General features: G+C 37.4%; 29 non-coding genes across 29 annotated transcripts; 17 read left to right on the plus strand and 12 right to left on the minus strand.

Moving 5' to 3' along the window:
- Positions 1 to 44: 44 nt before the first annotated feature.
- trnal-caa (transfer RNA leucine (anticodon CAA)) lies at positions 45 to 153 on the plus strand. The gene is made up of 2 exons: positions 45 to 82; positions 108 to 153. It is a non-coding gene; the product is annotated as a tRNA-Leu (tRNA).
- A 710-nt stretch (positions 154 to 863) lies between these two features.
- Positions 864 to 936, minus strand: trnak-cuu (transfer RNA lysine (anticodon CUU)). The gene has a single exon. It is a non-coding gene; the product is annotated as a tRNA-Lys (tRNA).
- Positions 937 to 1,317: 381 nt separating this feature from the next.
- trnal-caa (transfer RNA leucine (anticodon CAA)) lies at positions 1,318 to 1,426 on the plus strand. Its single transcript has 2 exons — positions 1,318 to 1,355; positions 1,381 to 1,426. It is a non-coding gene; the product is annotated as a tRNA-Leu (tRNA).
- Positions 1,427 to 2,251: 825 nt separating this feature from the next.
- On the minus strand, positions 2,252 to 2,324 carry trnak-cuu (transfer RNA lysine (anticodon CUU)). The gene has a single exon. It is a non-coding gene; the product is annotated as a tRNA-Lys (tRNA).
- Positions 2,325 to 2,705: 381 nt separating this feature from the next.
- trnal-caa (transfer RNA leucine (anticodon CAA)) lies at positions 2,706 to 2,814 on the plus strand. Its single transcript has 2 exons — positions 2,706 to 2,743; positions 2,769 to 2,814. It is a non-coding gene; the product is annotated as a tRNA-Leu (tRNA).
- A 450-nt stretch (positions 2,815 to 3,264) lies between these two features.
- trnak-uuu (transfer RNA lysine (anticodon UUU)) lies at positions 3,265 to 3,337 on the plus strand. The gene has a single exon. It is a non-coding gene; the product is annotated as a tRNA-Lys (tRNA).
- Positions 3,338 to 4,639: 1,302 nt separating this feature from the next.
- trnak-uuu (transfer RNA lysine (anticodon UUU)) lies at positions 4,640 to 4,712 on the plus strand. The gene has a single exon. It is a non-coding gene; the product is annotated as a tRNA-Lys (tRNA).
- A 237-nt stretch (positions 4,713 to 4,949) lies between these two features.
- Positions 4,950 to 5,023, minus strand: trnam-cau (transfer RNA methionine (anticodon CAU)). Its single transcript has one exon. It is a non-coding gene; the product is annotated as a tRNA-Met (tRNA).
- A 970-nt stretch (positions 5,024 to 5,993) lies between these two features.
- On the plus strand, positions 5,994 to 6,066 carry trnak-uuu (transfer RNA lysine (anticodon UUU)). Its single transcript has one exon. It is a non-coding gene; the product is annotated as a tRNA-Lys (tRNA).
- A 1,252-nt stretch (positions 6,067 to 7,318) lies between these two features.
- On the plus strand, positions 7,319 to 7,391 carry trnak-uuu (transfer RNA lysine (anticodon UUU)). The gene has a single exon. It is a non-coding gene; the product is annotated as a tRNA-Lys (tRNA).
- A 238-nt stretch (positions 7,392 to 7,629) lies between these two features.
- Positions 7,630 to 7,702, minus strand: trnak-cuu (transfer RNA lysine (anticodon CUU)). Its single transcript has one exon. It is a non-coding gene; the product is annotated as a tRNA-Lys (tRNA).
- Positions 7,703 to 8,964: 1,262 nt separating this feature from the next.
- Positions 8,965 to 9,038, minus strand: trnam-cau (transfer RNA methionine (anticodon CAU)). Its single transcript has one exon. It is a non-coding gene; the product is annotated as a tRNA-Met (tRNA).
- A 922-nt stretch (positions 9,039 to 9,960) lies between these two features.
- Positions 9,961 to 10,033, plus strand: trnak-uuu (transfer RNA lysine (anticodon UUU)). The gene has a single exon. It is a non-coding gene; the product is annotated as a tRNA-Lys (tRNA).
- A 1,216-nt stretch (positions 10,034 to 11,249) lies between these two features.
- Positions 11,250 to 11,322, plus strand: trnak-uuu (transfer RNA lysine (anticodon UUU)). Its single transcript has one exon. It is a non-coding gene; the product is annotated as a tRNA-Lys (tRNA).
- A 1,605-nt stretch (positions 11,323 to 12,927) lies between these two features.
- Positions 12,928 to 13,000, minus strand: trnak-cuu (transfer RNA lysine (anticodon CUU)). The gene has a single exon. It is a non-coding gene; the product is annotated as a tRNA-Lys (tRNA).
- Positions 13,001 to 14,290: 1,290 nt separating this feature from the next.
- trnak-cuu (transfer RNA lysine (anticodon CUU)) lies at positions 14,291 to 14,363 on the minus strand. The gene has a single exon. It is a non-coding gene; the product is annotated as a tRNA-Lys (tRNA).
- Positions 14,364 to 14,744: 381 nt separating this feature from the next.
- On the plus strand, positions 14,745 to 14,853 carry trnal-caa (transfer RNA leucine (anticodon CAA)). Its single transcript has 2 exons — positions 14,745 to 14,782; positions 14,808 to 14,853. It is a non-coding gene; the product is annotated as a tRNA-Leu (tRNA).
- Positions 14,854 to 15,531: 678 nt separating this feature from the next.
- Positions 15,532 to 15,604, minus strand: trnak-cuu (transfer RNA lysine (anticodon CUU)). The gene has a single exon. It is a non-coding gene; the product is annotated as a tRNA-Lys (tRNA).
- A 381-nt stretch (positions 15,605 to 15,985) lies between these two features.
- trnal-caa (transfer RNA leucine (anticodon CAA)) lies at positions 15,986 to 16,094 on the plus strand. The gene is made up of 2 exons: positions 15,986 to 16,023; positions 16,049 to 16,094. It is a non-coding gene; the product is annotated as a tRNA-Leu (tRNA).
- A 777-nt stretch (positions 16,095 to 16,871) lies between these two features.
- On the minus strand, positions 16,872 to 16,944 carry trnak-cuu (transfer RNA lysine (anticodon CUU)). Its single transcript has one exon. It is a non-coding gene; the product is annotated as a tRNA-Lys (tRNA).
- Positions 16,945 to 17,949: 1,005 nt separating this feature from the next.
- On the plus strand, positions 17,950 to 18,022 carry trnak-uuu (transfer RNA lysine (anticodon UUU)). The gene has a single exon. It is a non-coding gene; the product is annotated as a tRNA-Lys (tRNA).
- Positions 18,023 to 19,269: 1,247 nt separating this feature from the next.
- trnak-uuu (transfer RNA lysine (anticodon UUU)) lies at positions 19,270 to 19,342 on the plus strand. The gene has a single exon. It is a non-coding gene; the product is annotated as a tRNA-Lys (tRNA).
- Positions 19,343 to 19,579: 237 nt separating this feature from the next.
- Positions 19,580 to 19,652, minus strand: trnam-cau (transfer RNA methionine (anticodon CAU)). Its single transcript has one exon. It is a non-coding gene; the product is annotated as a tRNA-Met (tRNA).
- A 381-nt stretch (positions 19,653 to 20,033) lies between these two features.
- trnal-caa (transfer RNA leucine (anticodon CAA)) lies at positions 20,034 to 20,142 on the plus strand. Its single transcript has 2 exons — positions 20,034 to 20,071; positions 20,097 to 20,142. It is a non-coding gene; the product is annotated as a tRNA-Leu (tRNA).
- A 487-nt stretch (positions 20,143 to 20,629) lies between these two features.
- trnak-uuu (transfer RNA lysine (anticodon UUU)) lies at positions 20,630 to 20,702 on the plus strand. The gene has a single exon. It is a non-coding gene; the product is annotated as a tRNA-Lys (tRNA).
- A 696-nt stretch (positions 20,703 to 21,398) lies between these two features.
- trnal-caa (transfer RNA leucine (anticodon CAA)) lies at positions 21,399 to 21,507 on the plus strand. Its single transcript has 2 exons — positions 21,399 to 21,436; positions 21,462 to 21,507. It is a non-coding gene; the product is annotated as a tRNA-Leu (tRNA).
- Positions 21,508 to 22,266: 759 nt separating this feature from the next.
- Positions 22,267 to 22,339, minus strand: trnak-cuu (transfer RNA lysine (anticodon CUU)). The gene has a single exon. It is a non-coding gene; the product is annotated as a tRNA-Lys (tRNA).
- Positions 22,340 to 23,615: 1,276 nt separating this feature from the next.
- trnam-cau (transfer RNA methionine (anticodon CAU)) lies at positions 23,616 to 23,688 on the minus strand. Its single transcript has one exon. It is a non-coding gene; the product is annotated as a tRNA-Met (tRNA).
- A 381-nt stretch (positions 23,689 to 24,069) lies between these two features.
- On the plus strand, positions 24,070 to 24,178 carry trnal-caa (transfer RNA leucine (anticodon CAA)). The gene is made up of 2 exons: positions 24,070 to 24,107; positions 24,133 to 24,178. It is a non-coding gene; the product is annotated as a tRNA-Leu (tRNA).
- The last annotated feature ends 736 nt before the right edge of the window (positions 24,179 to 24,914 follow it).

The raw sequence follows: 24,914 nt of genomic DNA on the forward strand, positions 1-24,914 counted from the left end.
CACACTTCAACCTCTGCAACTTTATTATACCACTCCTATCTTCAGTCAAGATGGCCGAGCGGTCAAAGGCGCCAGACTCAAGCATTGCTTCCATTCCAATATGGGGATTCTGGTCTCCAGTAGGAGGCGTGGGTTCAAATCCCACTCTTGACACATTCATTAACTAGTAACAAAGGTTTATGATTGATTTTATCTCAAGAATAAAGATCTCTGGACGCTATCAGGAGCAATTTATTCAAAGATGGGTGCGTGTATCTTTGGTGTACAGATCTGCAGAAAGACATATGTTGGTCTTTTTCTAAATTTTTTAGAAAAGTGCTTTTCTGTTAACAATGTTGTTATCTAACATACAAAAACTTAAAAATAACTACTGTGCCACTCGTTTGAAGATTTGTGCGCTTATGTGACAAACTTTTTTACAGTGTCATCAACCAATGAATGAATGAATGAAAGAATCTATCCATCATCTATCTATCTATCTATCTATCTATCTATCTATCTATCTATCTATCTGACTATTTTACTCTGTTTCTGTCTGTAATCATTTTGTAGCCTGACTAGCTCAGCCGGTAGAGCATGAGACTTTTAATCTCAGGGTCATGGGTTCAGGTCCCATGTTAGGCATAGATTCTACAGGCAACATCTGTCTATTCATGTGTAATCTTTCTACTAGTTCTTTTGTGAGAAGAATTGCAGGTGCTGGCATAAGAATTTGGGACTTTATTTGAGTTTTTTCTTATTGTTGTCTGACCTTAAAACTTCCCCCAATCTATGGCAACAATTTCTGTATTTCAAGCAAACACATTTTGATTCAGGGTAAACTGGTGACACTGCATGGAAACATACTCTGTCAAAGGCCTAAGCGCCCAAGGTGGGGCTCGAACCCACGACCCTGAGATTAAGAGTCTCATGCTCTACCGACTGAGCTAGTCGGGCATTTGACAATTTTGACAAGTTTGACAACGTGAGGTGACACTGTTTTTTCATACAGGGTTTGTTGCCCTGGTCCTTCAGATACAACAAATTACTGTAACTCAGTAACAATAAACGAGCTTATAAAGTTGAACACCAATCTTCTAAAGATCCAAAGTGTTTTGGGAATGGGTAGAACTTGAATGAAAACAATTGCTTTTGATTGGGCAACTTCATTTCAGACATTTGACCAAACTTACAACTTATCGATTGTATTCATTATCACAGCCAGCAGTCTTACTTGGGATAAGTGACTCTACAAGGTCAATGAAATAGCAAAGGACAACTTCAGAGGGTAGGTCACACTTCAACCTCTGCAACTTTATTATACCACTCCAATCTTCAGTCAAGATGGCCGAGCGGTCAAAGGCGCCAGACTCAAGCATTGCTTCCATTCCAATATGGGGATTCTGGTCTCCAGTAGGAGGCGTGGGTTCAAATCCCACTCTTGACACATTCATTTTCTAGTAACAAAGGTTTATGATTAATTTTATCTCAAGAATAAAGATCTCTGGACGCTATCAGGAGCAATTTATTCAAAGATGGGTGCGTGTATCTTTGGTGTACATATCTGCAGAAAGACATATGTTGGTCTTTTTCTAAATTTTTTAGAAAAGTGCTTTTCTGTTAACAATGTTGTTATCTAACATACAAAAACTTAAAAATAACTACTGTGCCACTCGTTTGAAGATTTGTGCGCTTATGTGGCAAACTTTTTTACAGTGTCATCAACCAATGAATGAATGAATGAAATAATCTATCTATCTATCTATCTATCTATCTATCTATCTATCTATCTATCTATCTATCTATCTATCTATCTATCTATCTATCTATCTATCTATCTATCTATCTATCTATCTATCTATCTATCTATCTATCTATCTATCTATCTATCTATCTATCTATCTATCATCTATTTATCTATCTGACTATTTTACTCTGTTTCTGTCTGTAACCATTTTGTAGCCTGACTAGCTCAGCCGGTAGAGCATGAGACTTTTAATCTCAGGGTCATGGGTTCAAGTCCCATGTTAGTAATAGATTCTAAAGGCAACATCTGTCTATTCATGTGTAATCTTTCTACTAGTTCTTTTGTGAGAAGAATTGCAGGTTCTGGCATAAGAATTAGGGAGTTCCTTCGCGTTTTTCTTAGTGTTGTCTGAGCTTAAAACTTCCCCCAATCGATGGCAACAATTTCTGTTTTTCAAGCAAACGCATTTTGATTCAGGGTAAACTGGTGACACTGCATGAAAACATACTCTGTCAAAAGCCTAAGCGCCCAACGTGGGGCTTGAACCCACGACCCTGAGATTAAGAGTCTCATGCTCTACCGACTGAGCTAGTCGGGCATTTGACAATCTTGACAAGTTTGACAACGTGAGGTGACACTGTTTTGCCATACAGGGTTTGTTGCCCTGGTCCTTCAGATACAACAAATTACTGTAACTCAGTAACAATAAAAGAGCTTTTGAAGTTGAACACCAATCTTCTAAAGATCCAAAGTGTTTTGGGAATGGGTAGAACTTGAATGAAAACAATTGCTTTTGATTGGGCAACTTCATTTCAGACATTTGACCAAACTTACAACTTATCGATTTTATTCATTATCACAGCCAGCAGTCTTACTTGGGATAAGTGGTTCTACAAGGTCAATGAAATAGCAAAGGACAACTTCAGAGGGTAGGTCACAATTCAACCTCTGCAACTTTATTATACAACTCCAATCTTCAGTCAAGATGGCCGAGCGGTAAAAGGCGCCAGACTCAAGCATTGCTTCCATTCCAGTGTGGGGATTCTGGTCTCCAGTAGGAGGCGTGGGTTCAAATCCCACCCTTGACACATTCATTAACTAGAAACAAAGTTGTATGATTAAATTTATCTCAAGAATAAAGATTTCTGGACGCTATCAGGAGCAATTTATTCAAAGATGGGTGCGTGTATCTTTGGTGTACAGATCTGCAGAAAGACATATGTTGGTCTTTTTCTAAATTTTTTAGAAAAGTGCTTTTCTGTTAACAATGTTGTTATCTAACATAAAAAAACTTAAAAATAACTACTGTGCCACTCATTTGAAGATTTGTGCGCTTATGTGACAAACTTTTTTACAGTGTCATCAACCAATGAATGAATGAATGAAAGAATCTATCTATCTATCTATCTATCTATCTATCTATCTATCTATCTATCTATCTATCTATCTATCTATCTATCTATCTATCTATCTATCTATCTATCATCTTTCTATCTATCTGACTATTTTACTCTGTTTCTGTCTGTAATCATTTTGTAGCCTGACTAGCTCAGCCGGTAGAGCATGAGACTTTTAATCTCAGGATCATGGGTTCAAGTCCCATGTTAGGCATTGATTCTACAGGCAACATCTGTCTATTCATGTGTAATCTTTCTACTAGTTCTTTTGAGAGAAGAATTGCAGGTGCTGGCATAAGAATTTGGGACTTTATCTGAGTTTTTTCTTAAGTGTTGTCTGAGCTTAAAACTTCCACCAATCTATGGCAACAATTTCTGTTTTTCAAGCAAACACACTTTGATTCAGGGTAATCTGGTGACACTGCATGAAAACATACTCTGTCAAAAGACTACGCGCCCAACGTGGGGCTAAAACCCACGACCCTTAGATTTAGAGTTTCATGCTCTACCGACTGAGCTAGTGAGGCATTTGACATTCTTGACAAGTTTGACAACGTGAGGTGACACTGTTTTGCCATACAGGGTTTGTTGCCCTGGTCCTTCAGATACAATAAATTACTGTAACTCAGTAACAATAAAAGAGCTTTTGAAGTTGAACACCAATCTTCTAAAGATCCAAAGTGTTTTGGGAATGGGTAGAACTTGAATGAAAACAATTGCTTTTGATTGGGCAACTTCATTTCAGACATTTGACCAAACTTACAACTTATCGATTGTATTCATTATCACAGCCAGCAGTCTTACTTGGGATACGTGGTTCTACAAGGTCAATGAAATAGCAAAGGACAACTTCAGAGGGTAGGTCACAATTCAACCTCTGCAACTTTATTATACCACTCCAATCTTCAGTCAAGATGGCCGAGCAGTCAAAGGCGCTAGACTCAAGCATTGCTTCCATTCCAATATGGGGATTCTGGTCTCTAGTAGGGGATGTGGGTTCAAATCCCACTCTTGACACATTCATTAACTAGAAACAAAGGTTTCTGATTAATTTTAGCTCAAGAATAAAGATCTCTGGGCGCTATCAAGAGCAATTTATTCAAAGATGGGTGGGTGTATCTTTGGTGTACAGATCTGCAGAAAGACATATGTTGGTCTTTTTCTAAATTTTTTAGAAAAGTGCTTTTCTGTTAACAATGTTGTTATCTAAAATAAAAAAAACTTAAAAATAACTACTGTGCCACTCATTTGAAGATTTGTGCGCTTATGTGACAAACTTTTTTACAGTGTCATCAGCCAATGAATGAATGAAAGAAATAATCTATCTATCTATCTATCTATCTATCTATCTATCTATCTATCTATCTATCTATCTATCTATCTATCTATCTATCTATCATCTATCTATCTATCTATCTATCTATCTATCTATCTATCTATCTATCTATCTATCTATCTATCTATCTATCTATCTATCTGACTATTTTACTCTGTTTCTGTCTGTAATCATTTTGTAGCCTGACTAGCTCAGCCGGTAGAGCATGAGACTTTTAATCTCAGGGTCATGGGTTCAAGTCCCATGTTAGGCATAGATTCTAAAGGCAACATCTGTCTATTCATGTGTAATCTTTCTACTAGTTCTTTTGTGAGAAGAATTGCAGGTGCTTGCATAAGAATTTGGACTTTGTTTGAGTTTTTCTTAGTGTTGTCTGAGCTTAAAACTTCCCCCAATCCATGTCAACAATTTCTGTTTTTCAAGCAAACGCATTTTGATTCAGGGTAAACTGGTGACACTGCATGAAAACATACTTTGTCAAAGGCCTAAGCGCCCAACGTGGGGCTTCGAACACACGACCCTGAGATTATGAGTCTCATGCTCTACCGACTGAGCTAGTCGGGCATTTGACAATCTTGACAAGTTTGCCAACGTGAGGTGACACTGTTTTGCCATACAGGGTTTGTTGCCCTGGTCCTTCAGATACAACAAATTACTGTAACTCAGTAACAGTAAAAGAGCTTATGAAGTTGAACACCAATCTTCTAAAGATCCAAAGTGTTTTGGGAATGGGTAGAACTTGAATGAAAACAATTGCTTTTGATTGGGCAACTTCATTTCAGACATTTGACCAAACTTACAACTTATCGATTGTATTCATTATCACAGCCAGCAGTCTTACTTGGGATAAGTGGTTCTACAAGGTCAATGAAATAGCAAAGGACAACTTCAGAGGGTAGGTCACAATTCAACCTCTGCAACTTTATTATACCACTCCAATCTTCAGTCAAGATGGCCGAGCAGTCAAAGGCGCTAGACTCAAGCATTGCTTCCATTCCAATATGGGGATTCTGGTCTCTAGTAGGAGATGTGGGTTCAAATCCCACTCTTGACACATTCATTAACTAGAAACAAAGGTTTCTGATTAATTTTAGCTCAAGAATAAAGATCTCTGGGCGCTATCAAGAGCAATTTATTCAAAGATGGGTGGGTGTATCTTTGGTGTACAGATCTGCAGAAAGACATATGTTGGTCTTTTTCTAAATTTTTTAGAAAAGTGCTTTTCTGTTAACAATGTTGTTATCTAAAATAAAAAAAACTTAAAAATAACTACTGTGCCACTCATTTGAAGATTTGTGCGCTTATGTGACAAACTTTTTTACAGTGTCATCAGCCAATGAATGAATGAAATAAATAATCTATCTATCTATCTATCTATCTATCTATCTATCTATCTATCTATCTATCTATCTATCTATCTATCTATCTATCTATCTATCTATCTATCTATCTATCTATCTATCTATCTATCTATCTATCTATCTATCTATCTATCTGACTATTTTACTCTGTTTCTGTCTGTAATCATTTTGTAGCCTGACTAGCTCAGCCGGTAGAGCATGAGACTTTTAATCTCAGGGTCATGGGTTCAAGTCCCATGTTAGGCATAGATTCTAAAGGCAACATCTGTCTATTCATGTGTAATCTTTCTACTAGTTCTTTTGTGAGAAGAATTGCAGGTGCTTGCATAAGAATTTGGACTTGGTTTGAGTTTTTCTTAGTGTTGTCTGAGCTTAAAACTTCCCCCAATCCATGTCAACAATTTCTGTTTTTCAAGCAAACGCATTTTGATTCAGGGTAAACTGGTGACACTGCATGAAAACATACTTTGTCAAAGGCCTAAGCGCCCAACGTGGGGCTTCGAACACGCGACCCTGAGATTATGAGTCTCATGCTCTTCCGACTGAGCTAGTCGGGCATTTGACAATCTTGACAAGTTTGCCACCGTGAGGTGACACTGTTTTGCCATACAGGGTTTGTTGCCCTGGTCCTTCAGATACAACAAATTACTGTAACTCAGTAACAGTAAAATAGCTTATGAAGTTGAACACCAATCTTCTAAAGATCCAAAGTGTTTTGGGAATGGGTAGAACTTGAATGAAAACAATTGCTTTTGATTGGGCAACTTCATTTCAGACATTTGACCAAACTTACAACTTATCGATTGTATTCATTATCACAGCCAGCAGTCTTACTTGGGATAAGTGGTTCTACAAGGTCAATGAAATAGCAAAGGACAACTTCAGAGGGTAGGTCACAATTCAACCTCTGCAACTTTATTATACCACTCCAATCTTCAGTCAAGATGGCCGAGCGGTCAAAGGCGCCAGACTCAAGCATTGCTTCCATTCCAATATGGGGATTCTGGTCTCCAGTAGGAGGCGTGGGTTCAAATCATACTCTTTACACATTCCATAACTAGTAACAAAGGTTTAAGATTGATTTTATCTCATGAATAAAGATCTCTGGACGCTATCAGGAGCAATTTATTCAAAGATGGGTGCGTGTATCTTTGGTGTACAGATCTGCAGAAAGACATATGTTGGACTTTTTCTAATTTTTTTTGAAAAGTGCTTTTCTGTTAACAATGTTGCTATCTAAAATTAAAAAAACTTAAAAATAACTACTGTGCCACTCATTTGAAGATTTGTGCGCTTATGTGACTAACTTTTTTACAGTGTCATCAGCCAATGAATGAATGAAAGAAAGAATCTATCTATCTATCTATCTATCTATCTATCTATCTATCTATCTATCTATCTATCTATCTATCTATCTATCTATCTATCTATCTATCTATCTATCTATCATCTATCTATCTGACTATTTTACTCTGTTTGTGTCTGTAATCATTTTGTAGCCTGACTAGCTCAGCCGGTAGAGCATGAGACTTTTAATCTCAGGGTCATGGGTTCAAGTCCCATGTTAGGCATAGATTCTAAAGGCAACATCTATCTATTCATGTGTAATCTTTCTACTAGTTCTTTTGTGAGAAGAATTGCAGGTGCTTGCATAAGAATTTGGGACTTTATTTGAGTTTTTCTTAGTGTTGTCTGAGCTGAAAACTTCCCTTAATCCATGGCAACAATTTCTGTTTTTCAAGCAAACACATTTTGATTCAGGGTAAACTGGTGACACTGCATGAAAACATACTCTGTCAAAGGACTAAGCGCCTAACGTGGGGCTCGAACCCACGACCCTGAGATTAAGAGTCTCATGCTCTACCGACTGAGCTAGTCGGGCATTTGACAATTTTGACAAGTTTGACAACGTGAGGTGACACTGTTTTTTCATACAGGGTTTGTTGCCCTGGTCCTTCAGATACAACAAATTACTGTAACTCAGTAACAATAAAAGAGCTTTTGAAGTTGAACACCAATCTTCTAAAGATCCAAAGTGTTTTGGGAATGGGTAGAACTTGAATGAAAACAATTTTTTTTGATTGGGCAACTTCATTTCAGACATTTGACCAAACTTACAACTTATCGATTGTATTCATTATCACAGCCAGCAGTCTTACTTGGGATAAGTGGTTCTACAAGGTCAATGAAATAGCAAAGGACAACTTCAGAGGGTAGGTCACAATTCAACCTCTGCAACTTTATTATACCACTCCAATCTTCAGTCAAGATGGCCGAGCTGCCAAAGGCGCCAGACTCAAGCATTGCTTCCATTCCTATGTGGGGATTCTGGCTCCAGTAGGAGGCGTGGGTTCAAATCCCACTCTTGACACATTCATTAACTAGAAACACAGGTTTATAATTAATTTTATCTCAAGAATAAAGATCTCTGGACGCTATCAAGTGCAATTTATTCAAAGATGGATGGGTGTATCTTTGGTGTACAGATCTGCAGAAAGACATATGTTGGTCTTTTTCTAAATTTTTTAGAAAAGTGCTTTTCTGTTAACAATGTTGTTATCTAAAATAAAAAAACTTAAAAATAACTACTGTGCCACTCATTTGAAGATTTGTGCACTTATGTGACAAACTTTTTTACAGTGTCATCAGCCAATGAATGAATGAAAGAAAGAATCTATCATCTATCTATCTATCTATCTATCTATCTATCTATCTATCTATCTATCTATCTATCTATCTATCTATCTATCTATCTATCTATCTATCTATCTATCTATCTATCTATCTATCTATCTGACTATTTTACTCTGTTTCTGTCTATAATCATTTTGTAGCCTGACTAGCTCAGCCGGTGGAGCATGAGACTTTTAATCTCAGGGTCATGGGTTCAGGTCCCATGTTAGGCATAGATTCTACAGGCAACATCTGTCTATTCATGTGTAATCTTTCTACTAGTTCTTTTGTGAGATGAATTGCAGGTGCTGGCATAAGAATTTGGGACTTTATTTGAGTTTTTTCTTAGTGTTGTCTTACCTTAAAACTTCCCCCATCTATGGCAACAATTTCTGTTTTTCAAGCAAACGCATTTTGATTCAGGGTAAACTGGTGACACTGCATGAAAACATACTCTGTCAAAGGACTAAGCGCCCAACGTGGGGCTTCGAACACACGACCCTGAGATTATGAGTCTCATGCTCTACCGACTGAGCTAGTCGGGCATTTGACAATCTTGACAAGTTTGCCAACGTGAGGTGACACTGTTTTGCCATACAGGGTTTGTTGCCCTGGTCCTTCAGATACAACAAATTACTGTAACTCAGTAACAGTAAAAGAGCTTATGAAGTTGAACACCAATCTTCTAAAGATCCAAAGTGTTTTGGGAATGGGTAGAACTTGAATGAAAACAATTGCTTTTGATTGGGCAACTTCATTTCAGACATTTGACCAAACTTACAACTTATCGATTGTATTCATTATCACAGCCAGCAGTCTTACTTGGGATAAGTGGTTCTACAAGGTCAATGAAATAGCAAAGGACAACTTCAGAGGGTAGGTCACAATTCAACCTCTGCAACTTTATTATACCACTCCAATCTTCAGTCAAGATGGCCGAGCAGTCAAAGGCGCTAGACTCAAGCATTGCTTCCATTCCAATATGGGGATTCTGGTCTCTAGTAGGAGATGTGGGTTCAAATCCCACTCTTGACACATTCATTAACTAGAAACAAAGGTTTCTGATTAATTTTAGCTCAAGAATAAAGATCTCTGGGCGCTATCAAGAGCAATTTATTCAAAGATGGGTGGGTGTATCTTTGGTGTACAGATCTGCAGAAAGACATATGTTGGTCTTTTTCTAAATTTTTTAGAAAAGTGCTTTTCTGTTAACAATGTTGTTATCTAAAATAAAAAAAACTTAAAAATAACTACTGTGCCACTCATTTGAAGATTTGTGCGCTTATGTGACAAACTTTTTTACAGTGTCATCAGCCAATGAATGAATGAAAGAAATAATCTATCTATCTATCTATCTATCTATCTATCTATCTATCTATCTATCTATCTATCTATCTATCTATCTATCTATCTATCTATCTATCTATCTGACTATTTTACTCTGTTTCTGTCTGTAATCATTTTGTAGCCTGACTAGCTCAGCCGGTAGAGCATGAGACTTTTAATCTCAGGGTCATGGGTTCAAGTCCCATGTTAGGCATAGATTCTAAAGGCAACATCTGTCTATTCATGTGTAATCTTTCTACTAGTTCTTTTGTGAGAAGAATTGCAGGTGCTTGCATAAGAATTTGGACTTTGTTTGAGTTTTTCTTAGTGTTGTCTGAGCTTAAAACTTCCCCCAATCCATGTCAACAATTTCTGTTTTTCAAGCAAACGCATTTTGATTCAGGGTAAACTGGTGACACTGCATGAAAACATACTTTGTCAAAGGCCTAAGCGCCCAACGTGGGGCTTCGAACACGCGACCCTGAGATTATGAGTCTCATGCTCTACCGACTGAGCTAGTCGGGCATTTGACAATCTTGACAAGTTTGCCACCGTGAGGTGACACTGTTTTGCCATACAGGGTTTGTTGCCCTGGTCCTTCAGATACAACAAATTACTGTAACTCAGTAACAGTAAAAGAGCTTATGAAGTTGAACACCAATCTTCTAAAGATCCAAAGTGTTTTGGGAATGGGTAGAACTTGAATGAAAACAATTGCTTTTGATTGGGCAACTTCATTTCAGACATTTGACCAAACTTACAACTTATCGATTGTATTCATTATCACAGCCAGCAGTCTTACTTGGGATAAGTGGTTCTACAAGGTCAATGAAATAGCAAAGGACAACTTCAGAGGGTAGGTCACAATTCAACCTCTGCAACTTTATTATACCACTCCAATCTTCAGTCAAGATGGCCGAGCGGTCAAAGGCGCCAGACTCAAGCATTGCTTCCATTCCAATATGGGGATTCTGGTCTCCAGTAGGAGGCGTGGGTTCAAATCATACTCTTTACACATTCTTTAACTAGTAACAAAGGTTTATGATTGATTTTATCTCATGAATAAAGATCTCTGGACGCTATCAGGAGCAATTTATTCAAAGATGGGTGCGTGTATCTTTGGTGTACAGATCTGCAGAAAGACATATGTTGGACTTTTTCTAATTTTTTTTGAAAAGTGCTTTTCTGTTAACAATGTTGTTAACTAAAATTAAAAAAACTTAAAAATAACTACTGTGCCACTCATTTGAAGATTTGTGCGCTTATGTGACTAACTTTTTTACAGTGTCATCAGCCAATGAATGAATGAAAGAAAGAATCTATCTATCTATCTATCTATCTATCTATCTATCTATCTATCTATCTATCTATCTATCTATCATCTATCTATCTGACTATTTTACTCTGTTTGTGTCCGTAATCATTTTGATGCCTGACTAGCTCAGCCGGTAGAGCATGAGACTTTTAATCTCAGGGTCATGGGTTCAAGTCCCATGTTAGGCATAGATTCTAAAGGCAACATCTATCTATTCATGTGTAATCTTTCTACTAGTTCTTTTGTGAGAAGAATTGCAGGTGCTTGCATAAGAATTTGGGACTTTATTTGAGTTTTTCTTAGTGTTGTCTGAGCTGAAAACTTCCCTTAATCCATGGCAACAATTTCTGTTTTTCAAGCAAACGCATTTTGATTCAGGGTTAACTGGTGACACTGCATGAAAACATACTCTATCTAATGACTGAGCACCCAAGGTGGGGCTCAAACACATGACCCTTAGATTAAGAGTTTCATGCTCTACCGACTGAGCTAGTCAGGCATTTGACAATCTTGACAAGTTTGACAACGTGAGATGACACTGTTTTGCCATACAGGGTTTGTTGCCCTGGTCCTTCAGATACAACAAATTACTGTAACTCAGTAACAATAAAAGAGCTTTTGAAGTTGAACACCAATCTTCTAAAGATCCAAAGTGTTTTGGGAATGGGTAGAACTTGAATGAAAACAATTTTTTTTGATTGGGCAACTTCATTTCAGACATTTGACCAAACTTACAACTTATCGATTGTATTCATTATCACAGCCAGCAGTCTTACTTGGGATAAGTGGTTCTACAAGGTCAATGAAATAGGAAAGGACAACTTCAGAGGGTAGGTCACAATTCAACCTATGCAACTTTATTATACCACTCTAATCTTCAGTCAAGATGGCCGAGCTGCCAAAGGCGCCAGACTCAAGCGTTGCTTCCATTCCTATGTGGGGATTCTGGTCTCCAGTAGGAGGCGTGGGTTCAAATCCCACTCTTGACACATTCATTAACTAGAAACACAGGTTTATAATTAATTTTATCTCAAGAATAAAGATCTCTGGACGCTATCAAGAGCAATTTATTCAAAGATGGATGGGTGTATCTTTGGTGTACAGATCTGCAGAAAGACATATGTTGGTCTTTTTCTAAATTTTTTAGAAAAGTGCTTTTCTGTTAACAATGTTGTTATCTAAAATAAAAAAAAACTTAAAAATAACTACTGTGCCACTCATTTGAAGATTTGTGCACTTATGTGACAAACTTTTTTACAGTGTCATCAGCCAATGAATGAATGAAAGAAAGAATCTATCTATCTATCTATCTATCTATCTATCTATCTATCTATCTATCTATCTATCTATCTATCTATCTATCTATCTATCTATCTATCTATCTATCTATCTATCATCTATCTATCTATCTATCTATCTATCTATCTATCTATCTATCTATCTGACTATTTTACTCTGTTTCTGTCTATAATCATTTTGTAGCCTGACTAGCTCAGCCGGTAGAGCATGAGACTTTTAATCTCAGGGTCATGGGTTCAGGTCCCATGTTAGGCATAGATTCTACAGGCAACATCTGTCTATTCATGTGTAATCTTTCTACTAGTTCTTTTGTGAGAAGAATTGCAGGTGCTGGCATAAGAATTTGGGACTTTATTTGAGTTTTTTCTTAGTGTTGTCTTACCTTAAAACTTCCCCCAATCTATGGCAACAATTTCTGTTTTTCAAGCAAACGCATTTTGATTCAGGGTAAACTGGTGACACTGCATGAAAACATACTCTGTCAAAGGACTAAGCGCCTAACGTGGGGCTCGAACCCACGACCCTGAGATTAAGAGTCTCATGCTCTACCGACTGAGCTAGTCGGGCATTTGACAATTTTGACAAGTTTGACAACGTGAGGTGACACTGTTTTTTCATACAGGGTTTGTTGCCCTGGTCCTTCAGATACAACAAATTACTGTAACTCAGTAACAATAAAAGAGCTTTTGAAGTTGAACACCAATCTTCTAAAGATCCAAAGTGTTTTGGGAATGGGTAGAACTTGAATGAAAACAATTTTTTTTTGATTGGGCAACTTCATTTCAGACATTTGACCAAACTTACAACTTATCGATTGTATTCATTATCACAGCCAGCAGTCTTACTTGGGATAAGTGGTTCTACAAGGTCAATGAAATAGCAAAGGACAACTTCAGAGGGTAGGTCACAATTCAACCTCTGCAACTTTATTATACCACTCCAATCTTCAGTCAAGATGGCCGAGCTGCCAAAGGCGCCAGACTCAAGCATTGCTTCCATTCCTATGTGGGGATTCTGGCTCCAGTAGGAGGCGTGGGTTCAAATCCCACTCTTGACACATTCATTAACTAGAAACACAGGTTTATAATTAATTTTATCTCAAGAATAAAGATCTCTGGACGCTATCAAGAGCAATTTATTCAAAGATGGATGGGTGTATCTTTGGTGTACAGATCTGCAGAAAGACATATGTTGGTCTTTTTCTAAATTTTTTAGAAAAGTGCTTTTCTGTTAACAATGTTGTTATCTAAAATAAAAAAACTTAAAAATAACTACTGTGCCACTCATTTGAAGATTTGTGCACTTATGTGACAAACTTTTTTACAGTGTCATCAGCCAATGAATGAATGAAAGAAAGAATCTATCATCTATCTATCTATCTATCTATCATCTATCTATCTATCTATCTATCTATCTATCTATCTATCTATCTATCTATCTATCTATCTATCTATCTATCTATCTATCTATCTATCTATCTATCTATCTATCTATCTATCTATCTATCTGACTATTTTACTCTGTTTCTGTCTATAATCATTTTGTAGCCTGACTAGCTCAGCCGGTGGAGCATGAGACTTTTAATCTCAGGGTCATGGGTTCAGGTCCCATGTTAGGCATAGATTCTACAGGCAACATCTGTCTATTCATGTGTAATCTTTCTACTAGTTCTTTTGTGAGATGAATTGCAGGTGCTGGCATAAGAATTTGGGACTTTATTTGAGTTTTTTCTTAGTGTTGTCTTACCTTAAAACTTCCCCCATCTATGGCAACAATTTCTGTTTTTCAAGCAAACGCATTTTGATTCAGGGTAAACTGGTGACACTGCATGAAAACATACTCTGTCAAAGGACTAAGCGCCCAACGTGGGGCTCGAACCCACAACCCTGAGATTAAGAGTCTCATGCTCTACCGACTGAGCTAGTCGGGCATTTGACAATTTTGACAAGTTTGACAACGTGAGGTGACACTGTTTTTTCATACAGGGTTTGTTGCCCTGGTCCTTCAGATACAACAAATTACTGTAACTCAGTAACAATAAAAGAGCTTATAAAGTTGAACACCAATCTTCTAAAGATCCAAAGTGTTTTGGGAATGGGTAGAACTTGAATGAAAACAATTGCTTTTGATTGGGCAACTTCATTTCAGACATTTGACCAAACTTACAACTTATCGATTGTATTCATTATCACAGCCAGCAGTCTTACTTGGGATAAGTGGTTCTACAAGGTCAATGAAATAGCAAAGGAGAACTTCAGAGGGTAGGTCACACTTCAACCTCTGCAACTTTATTATACCACTCCTATCTTCAGTCAAGATGGCCGAGCGGTCAAAGGCGCCAGACTCAAGCATTGCTTCCATTCCAATATGGGGATTCTGGTCTCCAGTAGGAGGTGTGGGTTCAAATCCCACTCTTGACACATTCATTAACTAGTAACAAAGGTTTATGATTGATTTTATCTCAAGAATAAAGATCTCTGGACGCTATCAGGAGCAATTTATTCAAAGATGGGTCCGTGTATCTTTGGTGTACAGATCTGCAGAAAGACATATGTTGGTCTTTTTCAAATTTTTTTAGAAAAGTGCTTTTCTGTTAACAATGTTGTTATCTAACATACAAAAACTTAAAAATAACTACTGTGCCACTCGTTTGAAGATTTGTGCGCTTATGTGACAAACTTTTTTACAGTGTCATCAACCAATGAATGAATGAATGAAATAATCTATCCATCATCTATCTATCTATCTGACTATTTTACTCTGTTTCTGTCTGTAATCATTTTGTAGCCTGACTAGCTCAGCCGGTAGAGCATGAGACTTTTAATCTCAGGGTCATGGGTTCAGGTCCCATGTTAGGCATAGATTCTACAGGCAACATCTGTCTATTCATGTGTAATCTTTCTACTAGTTCTTTTGTGAGAAGAATTGCAGGTGCTGGCATAAGAATTTGGGACTTTATTTGAGTTTTTTCTTATTGTTGTCTGACCTTAAAACTTCCCCCAATCTATGGCAACAATTTCTGTTTTTCAAGCAAACGCATTTTGATTCAGGGTAAACTGGTGACACTGCATGGAAACATACTCTGTCAAAGGCCTAAGCGCCCAAGGTGGGGCTCGAACCCACGACCCTGAGATTAAGAGTCTCATGCTCTACCGACTGAGCTAGTCGGGCATTTGACAATTTTGACAAGTTTGACAACGTGAGGTGACACTGTTTTTTCATACAGGGTTTGTTGCCCTGGTCCTTCAGATACAACAAATTACTGTAACTCAGTAACAATAAACGAGCTTATAAAGTTGAACACCAATCTTCTAAAGATCCAAAGTGTTTTGGGAATGGGTAGAACTTGAATGAAAACAATTGCTTTTGATTGGGCAACTTCATTTCAGACATTTGACCAAACTTACAACTTATCGATTGTATTCATTATCACAGCCAGCAGTCTTACTTGGGATAAGTGACTCTACAAGGTCAATGAAATAGCAAAGGACAACTTCAGAGGGTAGGTCACACTTCAACCTCTGCAACTTTATTATACCACTCCAATCTTCAGTCAAGATGGCCGAGCGGTCAAAGGCGCCAGACTCAAGCATTGCTTCCATTCCAATATGGGGATTCTGGTCTCCAGTAGGAGGCGTGGGTTCAAATCCCACTCTTGACACATTCATTTACTAGTAACAAAGGTTTATGATTAATTTTATCTCAAGAATAAAGATCTCTCGACGCTATCAGGAGCAATTTATTCAAAGATGGGTGCGTGTATCTTTGGTGTACATATCTGCAGAAAGACATATGTTGGTCTTTTTCAAAATTTTTTAGAAAAGTGCTTTTCTGTTAACAATGTTGTTATCTAACATACAAAAACTTAAAAATAACTACTGTGCCACTCGTTTGAAGATTTGTGCGCTTATGTGGCAAACTTTTTTACAGTGTCATCAACCAATGAATGAATGAATGAAATAATCTATCTATCTATCTATCTATCTATCTATCTATCTATCTATCTATCTATCTATCTATCTATCTATCTATCTATCTATCTATCTATCTATCTATCTATCTATCTATCTATCATCTATTTATCTATCTGACTATTTTACTCTGTTTCTGTCTGTAACCATTTTGTAGCCTGACTAGCTCAGCCGGTAGAGCATGAGACTTTTTATCTCAGGGTCATGGGTTCAAGTCCCATGTTAGGAATAGATTCTAAAGGCAACATCTGTCTATTCATGTGTAATCTTTCTACTAGTTCTTTTGTGAGAAGAATTGCAGGTGCTTGCATAAGAATTAGGGAGTTCATTCGCGTTTTTCTTAGTGTTGTCTGAGCTTAAAACTTCCCCCAATCGATGGCAACAATTTCTGTTTTTCAAGCAAACGCATTTTGATTCAGGGTAAACTGGTGACACTGCATGAAAACATACTCTGTCAAAAGCCTAAGCGCCCAACGTGGGGCTTGAACCCACGACCCTGAGATTAAGAGTCTCATGCTCTACCGACTGAGCTAGTCGGGCATTTGACAATTTTGACAAGTTTGACAACGTGAGGTGACACTGTTTTGCCATACAGGGTTTGTTGCCCTGGTCCTTCAGATACAACAAATTACTGTAACTCAGTAACAATAAAAGAGCTTTTGAAGTTGAACACCAATCTTCTAAAGATCCAAAGTGTTTTGGGAATGGGTAGAACTTGAATGAAAACAATTGCTTTTGATTGGGCAACTTCATTTCAGACATTTGACCAAACTTACAACTTATCGATTTTATTCATTATCACAGCCAGCAGTCTTACTTGGGATAAGTGGTTCTACAAGGTCAATGAAATAGCAAAGGACAACTTCAGAGGGTAGGTCACACTTCAACCTCTGCAACTTTGTTATATCACTCCAATCTTCAGTCAAGATGGCCGAGCGGTCAAAGGCGCCATACTCAAGCATTGCTTCCATTCCAATGTGGGGATTCTGGTCTCCAGTAGGAGGCGTGGGTTCAAATACCACCCTTGACACATTCATTAACTAGAAACAAAGGTGTATGATTAAATTTATCTCAAGAATAAAGATCTCTGGACGCTATCAGGAGCAATTTATTCAAAGATGGGTGCGTGTATCTTTGGTGTACAGATCTGCAGAAAGACATATGTTGGTCTTTTTCTAAATTTTTTAGAAAAGTGCTTTTCTGTTAACAATGTTGTTATCTAACATAAAAAACTTAAAAATAACTACTGTGCCACTCATTTGAAGATTTGTGCGCTTATGTGACAAACTTTTTTACAGTGTCATCAACCAATGAATGAATGAATGAAATAATCTATCTATCTATCTATCTATCTATCTATCTATCTATCAATCTATCTATCTATCTATCTATCTATATCTATCTATCTATCTATCTATCTATCTATCTATCTATCTATCTATCTATCTATCTATCTATCTATCTATCTATCTATCTATCTATCTATCTATCATCTTTCTATCTATCTGACTATTTTACTCTGTTTCTGTCTGTAATCATTTTGAAGCCTGACTAGCTCAGCCGGTAGAGCATGAGACTTTTAATCTCAGGATCATGGGTTCAAGTCCCATGTTAGGCATTGATTCTACAGGCAACATCTGTCTATTCATGTGTAATATTTCTACTAGTTCTTTTGAGGGAAGAATTGCAGGTGCTGGCATAAGAATTTGGGACTTTATTTGAGTTTTTTCTTAAGTGTTGTCTGAGCTTAAAACTTCCACCAATCTATGGCAACAATTTCTGTTTTTCAAGCAAACACATTTTGATTCAGGGTAATCTGGTGACACTGCATGAAAACATACTCTGTCAAAGGACTAAGCGCCCAACGTGGGGCTAAAACCCACGACCCTTAGATTTAGAGTTTCATGCTCTACCGACTGAGCTAGTCAGGCATTTGACATTCTTGACAAGTTTGACAACGTGAGGTGACACTGTTTTGCCATACAGGGTTTGTTGCCCTGGTCCTTCAGATACAATAAATTACTGTAACTCAGTAACAATAAAAGAGCTTTTGAAGTTGAACACCAATCTTCTAAAGATCCAAAGTGTTTTGGGAATGGGTAGAACTTGAATGAAAACAATTGCTTTTGATTGGGCAACTTCATTTCAGACATTTGACCAAACTTACAACTTATCGATTGTATTCATTATCACAGCCAGCAGTCTTACTTGGGATACGTGGTTCTACAAGGTCAATGAAATAGCAAAGGACAACTTCAGAGGGTAGGTCACAATTCAACCTCTGCAACTTTATTATACCACTCCAATCTTCAGTCAAGATGGCCGAGCAGTCAAAGGCGCTAGACTCAAGCATTGCTTCCATTCCAATATGGGGATTCTGGTCTCTAATAGGAGATGTGGGTTCAAATCCCACTCTTGACACATTCATTAACTAGTAACAAAGGTTTCTGATTAATTTTAGCTCAAGAATAAAGATCTCTGGACGCTATCAAGAGCAATTTATTCAAAGATGGGTGGCTGTATCTTTGGTGTACAGATCTGCAGAAAGACATATGTTGGTCTTTTTCTAAATTTTTTAGAAAAGTGCTTTTCTGTTAACAATGTTGTTATCTAAAATAAAAAAAACTTAAAAATAACTACTGTGCCACTCATTTGAAGATTTGTGCGCTTATGTGACAAACTTTTTTACAGTGTCATCAGCCAATGAATGAATGAAAGAAATAATCTATCTATCTATCTATCTATCTATCTATCTATCTATCTATCTATCTATCTATCTATCTATCTATCTATCTATCTATCTATCTATCTATCTATCTATCTATCTGACTATTTTACTCTGTTTCTGTCTGTAATCATTTTGTAGCCTGACTAGCTCAGCCGGTAGAGCATGAGACTTTTAATCTCAGGGTCATGGGTTCAAGTCCCATGTTAGGCATAGATTCTAAAGGCAACATCTGTCTATTCATGTGTAATCTTTCTACTAGTTCTTTTGTGAGAAGAATTGCAGGTGCTTGCATAAGAATTTGGAGTTTGTTTGAGTTTTTCTTAGTGTTGTCTGAGCTTAAAACTTCCCCCAATCCATGTCAACAATTTCTGTTTTTCAAGCAAACACATTTTGATTCAGGGTAAACTGGTGACACTGCATGAAAACATACTTTGTCAAAGGCCTAAGCGCCCTACGTGGGGCTCGAACCCACGACCCTGAGATTATGAGTCTCATGCTCTACCGACTGAGCTAGTCGGGTGTTTGACAATCTTGACAAGTTTGCCAACGTGAGGTGACACTGTTTTGCCATACAGGGTTTGTTGCCCTGGTCCTTCAGATACAACAAATTACTGTAACTCAGTAACAGTAAAAGAGCTTATGAAGTTGAACACCAATCTTCTAAAGATCCAAAGTGTTTTGGGAATGGGTAGAACTTGAATGAAAACAATTGCTTTTGATTGGGCAACTTCATTTCAGACATTTGACCAAACTTACAACTTATCGATTGTATTCATTATCACAGCCAGCAGTCTTACTTGGGATAAGTGGTTCTACAAGGTCAATGAAATAGCAAAGGACAACTTCAGAGGGTAGGTCACAATTCAACCTCTGCAACTTTATTATACCACTCCAATCTTCAGTCAAGATGGCCGAGCGGTCAAAGGCGCCAGACTCAAGCATTGCTTCCATTCCAATATGGGGATTCTGGTCTCCAGTAGGAGGCGTGGGTTCAAATCCCACTCTTGACACATTCATTAACTAGTAACAAAGGTTTATGATTGATTTTATCTCATGAATAAAGATCTCTGGACGCTATCAGGAGAAATTTATTCAAAGATGGGTGCGTGTATCTTTGGTGTACAGATCTGCAGAAAGACATATGTTGGACTTTTTCTAATTTTTTTTGAAAAGTGCTTTTCTGTTAACAATGTTGTTATCTAAAATTAAAAAAACTTAAAAATAACTACTGTGCCACTCATTTGAAGATTTGTGCGCTTATGTGACTAACTTTTTTACAGTGTCATCAGCCAATGAATGAATGAAAGAAAGAATCTATCTATCTATCTATCTATCTATCTATCTATCTATCTATCTATCTATCTATCTATCTATCTATCTATCTATCTATCTATCTATCTATCTATCTATCTATCTATCTATCTATCTATCTATCTATCTATCTATCATCTATCTATCTGACTATTTTACTCTGTTTGTGTCTGTAATCATTTTGTAGCCTGACTAGCTCAGCCGGTAGAGCATGAGACTTTTAATCTCAGGGTCATGGGTTCAAGTCCCATGTTAGGCATAGATTCTAAAGGCAACATCTATCTATTCATGTGTAATCTTTCTACTAGTTCTTTTGTGAGAAGAATTGCAGGTGCTTGCATAAGAATTTGGGACTTTATTTGAGTTTTTCTTAGTGTTGTCTGAGCTGAAAACTTCCCCCAATCTATGGCAACAATTTCTGTTTTTCAAGCAAACGCATTTTGATTCAGGGTAAACTGGTGACACTGCATGAAAACATACTGTGTCAAAGGCCTAAGCGCCCAACGTGGGGCTCGAACCCGCGACCCTGTGATTAAGAGTCTCATTCTCTACCGACTGAGCTAGTCGGGCATTTGACAATCTTGACAAGTTTGACAACGTGAGGTGACACTGTTTTGCCATGCAGGGTTTGTTGCCCTGGTCCTTCAGATACAACAAATTACTGTAACTTAGTAACAATAAAAGAGCTTATGAAGTTGAACACCAATCTTCTAAAGATCCAAAGTGTTTTGGGAATGGGTGGAACTTGAATGAAAACAATTTCTTTTGATTGGGCAACTTCATTTCAGACATTTGACCAAACTTACAACTTATCGATTGTATTCATTATCACAGCCAGCAGTCTTACTTGGGATAAGTGGTTCTACAAGCAAGGTCAATGAAACAGCAAAGGACAACTTCAGAGGGTAGGTCACAATTCAACCTCTGCAACTTTATTATACCACTCCAATCTTCAGTCAAGATGGCCGAGCGGTCAAAGGCGCCAGACTCAAGCATTGCTTTCATTCCAATGTGGGGATTCTGGTCTCCAGTAGGAGGCGTGGGTTCAAATCCCACTCTTGGCACATTCATTAACTAGAAACAAAGGTGTATGATTAATTTTATCTCAAGAATAAAGATCTCTGGATGCTATCAAGAGCAATTTATTCAAAGATGGGTGGGTTTAACTTTGGTGTACAGATCTGCAGAAAGACATATGTTGGTCTTTTTCTAAATTTTTTAGAAAAGTGCTTTACTGTTAACAATGTTGTTATCTAAAATAAAAAAAAACTTAAAAATAACTACTGTGCCACTCATTTGAAGATTTGTGCGCTTATGTGACAAACTTTTTTACAGTGTCATCCGCCAATGAATGAATGAAAGAAAGAATCTATCTATCTATCTATCTATCTATCTATCTATCTATCTATCTATCTATCTATCTATCTATCTATCTATCTATCTATCTATCTATCTATCTATCATCTATCTATCTGACTATTTTACTCTGTTTCTGTCTGTAATCATTTTGTAGCCTGACTAGCTCAGCAGGTAGAGCATGAGACTTTTAATCTCAGGGTCATGGGTTCAAGTCCCATGTTAAGCAAAGATTCTAAAGGCAACATCTGTCTATTCATGTGTAATCTTTCTACTAGTTCTTTTGTGAGAAGAATTGCAGGTGCTTGCATAAGAATTTGGGACTTTATTTGAGTTTTTCTTAGTGTTGTCTGAGCTTAAAACTTCCCTTAATCCATGGCAACAATTTCTGTTTTTCAAGCAAACGCATTTTGATTCAGGGTAAACTGGTGACACTGCATTAAAACATACTCTGTCAAAGGCCTAAGCGCCCAACGTGGGGCTCGAACCCACGACCTTGAGATTAAGAGTCTCATGCTCTACCGACTGAGCTAGTCAGGCATTTGACAATTTTGACAAGTTTGACAACGTGAGGTGACACTGTTTTGCCATACAGGGTTTGTTGCCCTGGTCCTTCAGATACATTAAATTACTGTAACTCAGTAACAATAAAAGAGCTTTTGAAGTTGAACACCAATCTTCTAAAGATCCAAAGTGTTTTGGGAATGGGTAGAACTTGAATGAAAACAATTGCTTTTGATTGGGCAACTTCATTTCAGACATTTGACCAAACTTACAACTTATCGATTGTATTCATTATCACAGCCAGCAGTCTTACTTGGGATACGTGGTTCTACAAGGTCAATGAAATAGCAAAGGACAACTTCAGAGGGTAGGTCACAATTCAACCTCTGCAACTTTATTATACCACTCCAATCTTCAGTCAAGATGGCCGAGCAGTCAAAGGCGCTAGACTCAAGCATTGCTTCCATTCCAATATGGGGATTCTGGTCTCTAGTAGGAGATGTGGGTTCAAATCCCACTCTTGACACATTCATTAACTAGTAACAAAGGTTTCTGATTAATTTTAGCTCAAGAATAAAGATCTCTGGGCGCTATCAAGAGCAATTTATTCAAAGATGGGTGGTTGTATCTTTGGTGTACAGATCTGCAGAAAGACAAATGTTGGTCTTTTTCTAAATTTTTTAGAAAAGTGCTTTTCTGTTAACAATGTTGTTATCTAAAATAAAAAAACTTAAAAATAACTACTGTGCCACTCATTTGAAGATTTGTGCGCTTATGTGACAAACTTTTTTACAGTGTCATCAGCCAGTGAATGAATGAAAGAAATAATCTATCTATCTATCTATCTATCTATCTATCTATCTATCTATCTATCTATCTATCTATCTATCTATCTATCTATCTATCTATCTATCTATCTATCTATCTATCTATCTATCATCTATCTATCTATCTATCTATCTGACTATTTTACTCTGTTTCTGTCTGTAATCATTTTGTAGCCTGACTAGCTCATCCGGTAGAGCATGAGACTTTTAATCTCAGGGTCATGGGTTCAAGTCCCATGTTAGGCATAGATTCTAAAGGCAACATCTGTCTATTCATGTGTAATCTTTCTACTAGTTCTTTTCTGAGAAGAATTGCAGGTGCTGGCATAAGAATTTGGGACTTTATTTGCGTTTTTTCTTAGTGTTGTCTGAGCTTAAAACTTCCCCCAATCGATGGCAACAATTTCTGTTTTTCAAATAAACACATTTTGATTCAGGGTAAACTGGTGACACTGCATGAAAACATACTTTGTCAAAGGCCTAAGCGCCCAACGTGGGGCTCGAACCCACGACCCTGAGATTATGAGTCTCATGCTCTACCGACTGAGCTAGTCGGGCATTTGACAATCTTGACAAGTTTGCCAACGTGAGGTGACACTGTTTTGCCATACAGGGTTTGTTGCCCTGGTCCTTCAGATACAACAAATTACTGTAACTCAGTAACAGTAAAAGAGCTTATGAAGTTGAACACCAATCTTCTAAAGATCCAAAGTGTTTTGGGAATGGGTAGAACTTGAATGAAAACAACTGCTTTTGATTGGGCAACTTCATTTCAGACTTTTGACCAAACTTACAACTTATTGATTGTATTCATTATCACAGCCAGCAGTCTTACTTGGGATAAGTGGTTCTACAAGGTCAATGAAATAGCAAAGGACAACTTCAGAGGGTAGGTCACAATTCAACCTCTGCAACTTTATTATACCACTCCAATCTTCAGTCAAGATGGCCGAGCGGTCAAAGGCGCCAGACTCAAGCATTGCTTCCATTCCAATATGGGGATTCTGGTCTCCAGTAGGAGGCGTGGGTTCAAATCCCACTCTTGACACATTCATTAACTAGTAACAAAGGTTTATGATTGATTTTATCTCATGAATAAAGATCTCTGGACGCTATCAGGAGCAATTTATTCAAAGATGGGTGCGTGTATCTTTGGTGTACAGATCTGCAGAAAGACATATGTTGGACTTTTTCTAATTTTTTTTGAAAAGTGCTTTTCTGTTAACAATGTTGTTATCTAAAATTAAAAAAACTTAAAAATAACTACTGTGCCACTCATTTGAAGATTTGTGCGCTTATGTGACTAACTTTTTTACAGTGTCATCAGCCAATGAATGAATGAAAGAAAGAATCTATCTATCTATCTATCTATCTATCTATCTATCTATCTATCTATCTATCTATCTATCTATCTATCTATCTATCTATCTATCTATCTATCTATCTATCTATCTATCTATCTATCTATCTATCTATCTATCTATCTATCTATCATCTATCTATCTGACTATTTTACTCTGTTTGTGTCTGTAATCATTTTGTAGCCTGACTAGCTGAGCCGGTAGAGCATGAGACTTTTAATCTCAGGGTCATGGGTTCAAGTCCCATGTTAGGCATAGATTCTAAAGGCAACATCTGTCTATTCATGTGTAATCTTTCTACTAGTTCTTTTGTGAGAAGAATTGCAGGTGCTTGCATAAGAATTTGGGACTTTATTTGAGTTTTTCTTAGTGTTGTCTGAGCTGAAAACTTCCCCTAATCCATGGCAACAATTTCTGTTTTTC

Source organism: Nothobranchius furzeri, chromosome 7, assembly GCF_043380555.1.
Source record: "Nothobranchius furzeri strain GRZ-AD chromosome 7, NfurGRZ-RIMD1, whole genome shotgun sequence".
Lineage (NCBI taxonomy): Eukaryota > Metazoa > Chordata > Actinopteri > Cyprinodontiformes > Nothobranchiidae > Nothobranchius > Nothobranchius furzeri.